Source organism: Melopsittacus undulatus, chromosome 2 (assembly GCF_012275295.1).
Source record: "Melopsittacus undulatus isolate bMelUnd1 chromosome 2, bMelUnd1.mat.Z, whole genome shotgun sequence".
In the NCBI taxonomy this organism is placed as follows: Eukaryota; Metazoa; Chordata; class Aves; order Psittaciformes; family Psittaculidae; genus Melopsittacus; species Melopsittacus undulatus.
In genome coordinates this window covers 110,028,446-110,038,185 of record NC_047528.1, presented here as the reverse complement: position 1 = coordinate 110,038,185, position 9,740 = coordinate 110,028,446, and positions in this window count along the sequence as shown.

Here is a 9,740-nt window from a genome sequence, read left to right as displayed (position 1 = left end):
GATCTCATCAACCCCAGTTTCCTCTTTACTGGTCTCTAAGCCTCCTTTCTTTCATCACTTTGCCTCCAAATACTTGTTTCTTGTATCACTTAAAAAAAGTGTAGAGACCTGAGAGTAAATTTTAAATGTCTTTGGACATTTAAATTTGAGATGTTTGAAGAATCTTTCAATGGGTGACATAGGTGTTCAGGCAGAGAAGTATATCAGATGGCCTCTTAAGTTTCCTTTTAATGCTGCTTTCTAAAACTTCTCTGAAGTTTTGTGGTTTTATATGCTTCTTGGTTTATTTGTTTTTAATTTTTGTTTTGTCTCACATATTCTCAGGGGTTTTTTTTTCACTGATTTTATGCCCTACTGCGAAGAACTAAAGCACAGAGCTATGAGTATGACTTCTGACTATAAACTTTTATTTTAATTGAGATACTCATTTACTGGTTAATACCTGGAAAAATTAATGAGGTTTTGTTAGTTCTAAATTGACAGCATAAAGGGTTCATACAGCTCTTTCCAGTAATGGAACTGAGTGCTTGTTTATTACCAGAGCTATTATTGATGTAGCTGTCAAATGAGGGTATTTTTTCCCCTGTTTTGTGGATTGTTTACCCATGAGCTTAATTTTCAACAGCTTCCTCTGTTTAGAGACACATAAAAGTTCACCTTTTCAGCATTTGCTGGGGTTGGCATTTTCACTATGAACTATAGCCTTTGTCATTTACTTACTCCCCAAATTAGAATAAAACTCTGGCAATGCAGCACTAATATATACTTTTAGGCAGTAATCATAACTCATAGACAATGGCCTACTAGCCTCCTCCATCATTTATCTACCACACAAATATACTGGCAAAGTGGTGGCTACACAACCAGTTGCGATGTATTGAGTTGTGACACAGAACATAAGACACAAGCAAGCAAATGTGCAGAATTGAGGACTGAGATACCTTCCTAGAATTTTTCTGTTACAAATGCATGGCATAAATGTGAGGTAAAAGGTGATGTTGAAAGGATACGAGGAGGCATGCAGACATGACAGACAGCGTGGCACAGTATAAAGTTAATGACAATATTTTCACACATTTTAAACATAAAAAGGGTAAGACAGGAATAGTGATTTGTTGCCTTGATTTGGGTAAACTTTGGGTAAAAAGGAAAGAAGCAGCAGGGTTGACAAGGACGTTACAATAAACAACATGACATGGAAAGAAACTTTTTTCCCCACCATTTTAGCTGGTAATTTTAATTTCATAAGAAGGATTGTTCCAGGCAGTGCATTTCCAGCACATAATTGCACTTCTCAAGTGGCTAAGCACTTGGACTGTAGCCTTGTGTCTCCCAGCACCAGCAAAATATGCTGTAATTGTTCGTAAATGCAGTGCTTTTTATGGCTCACTGCCACATGCTACTTCGTACTGAATTTATCAGCTCCTTCCTGCTCAGCAGAGGATGCCACAATCAGGCAGGAAATTAAGGTCTTCCAGGGAGTTCCCTGTTCTGAAGCAAGTGGTGATGGTGCTTTCAGTGGAGCACACTTCTGCGTCAGGGCTGAGGAGAGGCTGGACTCATTGCTGTGCTCTTCTGTATTCTCTGTCAGAGTACCAAATATCCACTAACATTCTTCATTTTACTACAAAACTTTGTATGTAGGTTTTCATTAGGAAAATTCGGAATGAGCTGAAAGCTCAAAATCAATTTCCATTGAGAAAATATAAAATGGAGAAATAGGTCATTTCAGATTACTTTGACTTGGAATTAAATATTTGCTTTATACAACTACCCCAAATGCTCCAATTTTCTCCTGGTTTAGTATTTGGCAATAAGCACTGGCCTGCTGCGTGGCTTGGTGATACTATTGTGCTTTGATTTTCTCACCTGTAAAATTGTCCAGTCAAGAAACACTTCCCAATTTGTAATGATAAGTTGTGTTAATGCTATTGTAGAAGTTTGCTTGTATCTGTTGTGTTTAACCTTAAGGAACAATCTCTATACACGTGAAGAAACATATATCCCATGAGTAAATGGAGACTGTATAATTAACCCATATATAGTTGTAATACCAAAGGGATCTCATTAGTATATACTTGAAGTGATTAACTCTAAGTTACTTCTATCAAATGCAACAAGCTTAGGAGAGCTAATGCAATGTTTATATTTAATATTTAGTCACAGGGAGATGAAATGGTTAGGTGACAGGTTTATAAAAGTAATATAAGCTTTTTTTTTCCTTGTGTTTGTGTTAAACCTGGTTAGCATATGATAAATTCATCTTTTATGTATACTATTTCAAATGAAATGACAATGAGGTTATGTCAAGAAACTCAGTAAGCAGTAGTAGCCACTGGAGTAAGCAGTAGCTTACTTAGATGAAAACCAATGTATAATACAGATGAAAACCAATGTATAATACAGAAGATGTTTGCTAGATCACTCTCTTAATTCTCAGTAGGTTGAAGTGGTCTAGATTAAAGATATGTAGAACAAGACCATTTGCTAGTTTAATTTGGGATGGCTTTATTGATTTCAGTGAAGCTATATATACAGTTAAGCCTGTAGTTTATGATCTCTGCCTCAAATAAGGATTGATTTCACATTGGGATTTCTTATTTGTATAAGGTGAAGTACAGATATATGTTGGTGAAATTAATGGCTACATTTATACACAGCTAAGTGGAAAGCAATTTAGTAACGAAATGCTGAAAGGTGATTGGATATCTTTTTAGGACAAAGAAAGCCCTTTAAAAACATCTGCTCTTCTTACATGGATTTTGTAAATAGAGTTACAGGTTACTTCTAAAGGAGCATTTCAGGGTAATTAATAATCATATGAGACATTAATATCTGGATGGTAAGTGATGGACCAATACAACATAGATTGTATGAGTGTGGAAGGAAGGATTCAGACATGGGGAGCTAAAGAGGTTCTAAATCAAGAGTCACTTTCTGCATTTGACAGCTGCCACTGACAGCGATCAGTGGGTACCTCAAGTTTTTCACTTAGAACTTTCCAAGGTTTCACACATCCACATGTGTGTACCAGTTCCAGTGCTGAACAGTTTGACACTGTCTTCTAGCTAATCAATAGCTCAAGTCTAAGCATGCCTACACCTCTCCCTTCAGTCTGATGAGCATGCCTGGTGCACATCTAATGTTTTGAACTGAGCTCCATACAAAAAGAGTTGAGACAGAATATGTCTTCTGTTAAGAAATCATAAGGAAAGTGTTATGCTACTGCTCCCTCACAGACACACTTGATGGTTAAGATACCCTGTTTGTGGTACAAATTACTTGTTCATGGCATAAAGAAGGTTTAGGTCTACATCTATGGATTCCCAAGGGAGTGGTAGTGCCACCATCCTCTAAGCCATCCTGGACTGGGCCACATTTTCCCCTCCTCTAAGATTGACTGAGACAGAGAGAAAACACAGGTGAGCCCAGCAAAGGGTGTTCTCAATAGGAGAGGGACTCCTGGGTGACAGGCCTTGCTTCAGGGGCTGTTAAGGTGTCAGAGGAACCCAGAATCAAGAGGATGACTCAATATGAGTTACACATCTTGTTCCACTTTATTGATCTTGATCGCCTATATTTATACAGTTATTGATAGCCCATGTGCTACTAAACACTCATGGGTTACATTAGTTTGTCTACCTGCCTATCTATACATAGCTATTGGCTAAACTAGAATTTCCATGTTAGTCTGTGTCTGCTTACAATGGCTCAGTGTATTATACTTTGATACATACACAATAACTGGCTGTATTAAGATTGGATACATAATCAATAGCTTGCTGTATTAGTGGATACATGTACAGTGTAGCACACAGCAACTAGGATACAATTGGTTACATTAAGATTATGAGAGCCTAGTCTCCAAAACTTGCTAACAGTTCACTATTGTGTCTTAACACATCCCAGTTTCCTCTTATCTTGCTTGCACTGCTACTTTTGCTTCTTTACCCACAGCTTTCTTCATCCTCGGTTCATGTCAAGCTCTACGTAGGCACTTACTGACTTAGGATTGTGGCCTGCACTCTCCATAAATGCCATCTTCTAATGCTAAGACATCGGGATTGGGCACAATATGCCCACTGCCTTGCAGCCAGTCCACAACCGTTCACTGTCGTTCACTAAGTTTCAAGCCTGGGTTGTGCAAGTCGAAATCAGGGATTATTCAGCCCTTCATAATTCACATGCCCACGCTCCATCAGCCATTGTTCCACATTAAGGAATTCTTTACATTAAATGGTTAGTATAAAAAGGGATAACTGTTAAAGCCGGTGTTCAGTTGTTCTCAATTCCAACTGAACTGTCTTTCCTTCCTCACAAGATGAAGCAGCAGCCTGTATGCCTACTGACACAGAGTTCTGGATTTACTGCAGCTGTCAAAGGGGCTCTGCACTGTGGCATTAAAACACAGTTTTTCAGCTGTTGCATCCATCTGTGCACTGCAGGCATGTAAGAGAGGCACACTGATCACAAGCTTTATGATCTATAATGTGGTAGCTTTTAGATAAGCTCAGCTCTTAGGTCCCTGACCCTGTGACTTTGGTGCAGCTGGAGACAATAGTTGTAGACATCAAGTGGCATTGCCTATGAGGCCAGGATTGGTAATCTGAGCTGTTGATGTGAGCCTTGATTGCTCATCATATGCTCTAGCTTTAATACTCAGACAAGTACTGTTCTGGTACCACTGACTGACTTCCCAGTACTTATCAGAGTGTATTAGATGTGTTCTGGGAAAGCATCTTTGAATTTAATTTCATTTGTAAGCAGCCTACTCTATGCATGCTCTGAGACTGCTCTGCAGTGTGAACTAGGATGTGGTGAGTCAGGATAGACCTGATTCAGTTTAAAAGGCTTATGTAGGTACTGCCAAAATGCTGTGGATAAAGGTATCCATACAATAGGTGTATCTGAAAAGTGGAAAGATGACACACCTGTTGAAAAAGTGAAAGCGTGATACCTGTGGCCATTAATTTTATGCCATATCTCAGAATACCAGACATTCACTTGCTTGACTGTTTGAATAGGGAGGTGGTGATTTTTATCATGTTTATTAGCTTCATGCAGTTTACATATTAATTGTATAGTGTATTTAACCTTCTCATACTTACGTTTCTTATATTGTTCTGAGTGAAAGTATAAGGAAAGGGCATAATGGTCCTACAAAAACATCATACAGAGAAACAAAGGATAAACTATAAATAGAGATGAGAAAAAATGTGTTTTTAGAAGAATAAAATAGCTGTCAGAAGAGGGCAGCCTTTTCACATAAACTACGAACCAACAATAAACCAGAAAACATCTGAAATTATTCCTTTCACTATGGTGAAGCATGACAGTGTGGGGTTAACCTTGTTAAGGGAACTGCAACATGCACAAAATTTGATCATAACAAGAATGCTTCTCTTTTGTGATACCTTCAAAGGACAGAGACCTTGCTTTGTAGTGCTAGTTTTTTCCTGTTATATCCAGACAATGGAGTTGGAAATTATTTTAAGATGAGTCAACAAAGGAAATGCAATAATCTTTTGTTTGTTTGTTTGTTTTTAGTTAAAGGCAAATGAACTCTGAATACTTTGGGTATTAAGGGCAAAATACACTTGCTTAAATACTGTTGTAGAGAGTTAAGCCAATATTTAGACTAAGAACTAACAAAGCACTAGCAAATTAAACAAATGATGCTTTATTAATGTATTCTTAATCACAGCAATCTGTCTCAGTATTTATTCAAATACAATATGTAGTCATGAAGACTGTTTCAAATAGTGAAATTTATATCATAAGTAATTGGCAGACTACACTGGTTTTATAAAGAACTTGTTTTAGTCCATAGATTCCAGCTACAACTAGTCTTCAGCTATTCCAGTGAATATACCATAGAATTATAGAGTCACAGAATGGTTTTGGTTGGAAAGGACCTTAAGATCATCAAGTTCAAACCCCCTGCCATGAGCAGGGATGCCTCACACTAGACAATGCTGCCCAAGGCTCTCTCCAGCCTGGCCTTGAACACTGCCAGGGATGGAGCATTCACCACTTCAGTGAAAAAATAGAAAACATTTGAATTAACATCATTTGTGAGCTGATAGAAGAGATCATGAAGATACAATCCACAATTCCTGAGTGGAAGGAGTAGCCTTGTGGCTGTGTCTTTTTATGAGCAATTTAGCCTGGAACAGGTCAGGGCAATGAAGCAGGAACTCCCAAACTGTCTAGGAAAGTCTGTATGAGAATTACCATTGGTGTAAATAGGCATATTTCATAGAAATTTAACACAAACATGACAGTTACATATGTTATATATCAGTACCTATTGGAACTTTTCCACATTAGGACCTTTCCTCAAATCTTAAACTAAAATGTCCAGGATCTCAGCAAAGCTTATTAACTCAGCCACTGTTGCCAAGTGTCTTCAAGATCAGAAGCATCCCACAGCCAGCAGCTCAGAGCAGGAGCAGAGAAAGCTCTTATCTCATCTACTTGTAGATACTCAATCCATGGTCTGTGGAAAGAGTCAAGCATAAAAGATACAGGACAAAGACAAAGACTATAGTCAACTCGGTAGGAGAAAAGTTCTTTGAACATACAGATTTACACCAGTAAAAAGTAATCCAAGTTCCAAACAGTGTATGCAGAAAATTTATCTGTTGTGTTCTAAGAATGGGAACCCCGCTTGCTAGCTATGCGAGACAAGGCAATTTTAACACATTCTCTCTGTTAAAATAGGAACAGGAAGAGAAGGGAAAGGGAGGGAAGGTGTGGGGGAGTTAGTGCTTCTAACTCAGGTTGTTATTTCCTCCTAGTTGATATGTCAATGCATTCCTGCAAGATGTAAGACAGCACAGCCACTTCTTTCGCAGATCTTTAGTGAATTAGATTTTGCAGCAATTTAACAAAATTAGAACTAGACTGCAGTGATTCTTTTTCTTCTTTTTTAAGAACTGGCAAGCAATAGCCCTTGCACAGGGGGTATCAGGTTTTTGACTGTGTTCAAGAAGAATATATTGCACTTACCACATAAATAATCTCTTCAAATATACTTCTAAGTTGAACAAGCTAGGAGCCTAATTGAACCAGCTTGATGTTAAAACTTTCTACCTTATAATGTTTTCTCTGTCAGTTAAGAAGAAAGCTTCATGACTCAAAATAGATTCTTGTGGCTTTCTGATAGGCGAGAGGGGGTGGCAAGTGATTTCTAAGAATGAATTAAAAAACCTTAGGTAGCTGAAATACATACATGTACAATATGAAAACAAGTTTACTTTGGCTTTGTTTCAAGATAAATCCAGATGTTGGCCAAGCCAATGTGAGGGATGCTAAGCCCCTCACTTGTAAATACATGTATCAGAAATAAACCCAGTGAAGGAAATTTTAATCATAGTATCATAGAACCATAGAATGGTTAGGATTGGAAAGGACCTTAAGATCATCTAGTTCCAACCCTAGACTTATGTTGCTGGAAAGGCAACATAACAGTGGAAATGAAGGAGGTGAAATCAGAGGAATCATCAACCTTATTTATTAATGTATTGGTGTATTGAATACTTATTGATGTAAGTCTTTAACTCCAAGTCTATTTTCGTATGTGTCAAATGTCAAAAAAGTAGCTAGATTTCCTTAAGGTTTGGAGATCTACTTTGAGTGGATATTTGGGTCTAGCTACATGGCTGAGTAAGAACTCAGCTCTTTCAGATAATGAAGTTTTTAGACCTTGATTCAGTAGAGCACTTAAACTCCAGGTGATTTAAGTGATTGATTAAGATGAAAACTAAGTAAGCATTTAAAAAGGAGCTTACCTAATTACAGTCTCAAGCAATTAAGGATTTTTTGTTTGACGAGCAAAGATTTTCTTAGTGCTCAAAACTGTCATAAAATATATAGTTTGTGTATAATATGCGTATTATGCCTTTGTTCCAATTAAGAAAAAAATACACAGCATAAGGAAAGGAGCAAAGGGTGTTTAAAGGCTCTACCAATCTTTTCTCTCCCATCCATCCACTCCATGCTCCTTAATGTTTTTGGTCTGTGGTTTCCATCCTTCAGGCAACTAGAAGAGGAAGATAGAGAGTTAATCATAGCATAGCATACTGTTCAACAGGAGGTGCATGCATTGTCAGGTATGTGATGCCAAGACATGCCCCTCTTCCTATAAAATACAGCAAGACATCTTCACTGTGGATGAAGAGCAGATGGAGCTTTAGTTTTTCAGTTCTTATTCAAAACAATTCCTTCACTTTAAAGGATTTGATTTCCAGCTGATTTTCCTTAAAGAAACAGAGGGCTGTATAAAAGGTGTCAGGAACTGCGCTTACGGTTTGAAGGTGTTGTGGTATATATAATGCATAATATCCTATTTTAAGATCGCTGAATTTTGGATATTTTCCAATGTTTTGACTAGCAAAAACACATGGGATCCTGGTAAGTTCACATTATTGAGGAGACACATATAAATTGGAAATTTTCCAGAAACAGTATGACTCTGCCTGTCTGTTAAGCTCTGTCTCCTTCTTAGCCTGGTTGAATTGGAGGTAGTAGATTGTATACTTGTCTGTCTATATGCATATGTGGTGGGTTGCCCTTGGCTGGACCACAGGTGCCCACCAAAGTTGGTCTATCATTCCCCTCCTCAGCTGGACAGAGGAGAGAAAATGCAACAAAAGGCTCATGGGTTGAGATAAGGACAGGAAGAGCTCACTCAGCAGTTGCCATCATGGGCAAACACATCTGACTTGGGGAAATTGGTTTCATTTATTACCAATCAAATCAGAGTAGGATGATGAGAAATAAAACACGGATCTCAAAAGCAGCTTCCCCCCACCCCTCCCTTCTTCTCAGCCTCAACTTCCCTTTTGATTTTTCCTATCTCTCCCCTCCAGCAGTGCAGGGGTATGGAGAATGGGTGTCAGTCCATCACATGTTGTCTCTGCTGCTCTTTCCTCCTCAGGGAGGACTCTTCATGTTCTTCTTCTGATCCAGTGTAGGATCACTCCCATAGCAGACAGTCTTCCATGAACTGCTCTAATGTGAGTCCTTACCACAGGCTGCAGTTCTTATAAACTGCTCCAGTGTGCATCCCTTCCATGGAGTGCATCCCTCAGGAACAGGTTGCTCCAGCGTGGGTCCCTTCCATGGGTTTCAGTCCTTCAGGAAGAGGCTGAGGTACTACCACCATTGCTAATGGGCTCTGCCTTAACCAGCAGTAGGTGCATCTTGGAGCTGGCTGGCATTGGCTCTGTTAGACATGGGGGAAGCTTCTAGCCCAGAAGGCACCCCTGTAACCTCACTGCTACCAAGACCTCTCCACACAAACCCATTGCAATACAATAAAACCTTCAGTCCTCATACAGATTATTGTTAACTTATCAGTAGGATCTCCAGGCCATCTTTGATTATCAATAGCTGGATCTAATTGGAAATAAAAAGGTGTTTTTTTTCCTTTCTCATTTTTGCATTCCTTTCCTTCTGAACTAAAAGAGGAGGACTGTTCTGGTCAGCAAAGTTGCCAGTTTTACTTTGAAATCGTATGTCCTTGTTGTGGAAATAATACTTTAAATAAATACAATAAACATATAGTATAATGATATAGCGTATAGCTCTATCAAGTGAAAAACTCATGCTGATCTGTACTGTATCTGGTCCACACACCCTAAATTCTGTTGCTGAATCTGTGCTGTTACAATCTTTCTGGTTGTTCTTTGGAATACCTACATCCGTATTCTATTACATATGATAAACAGGAAAGA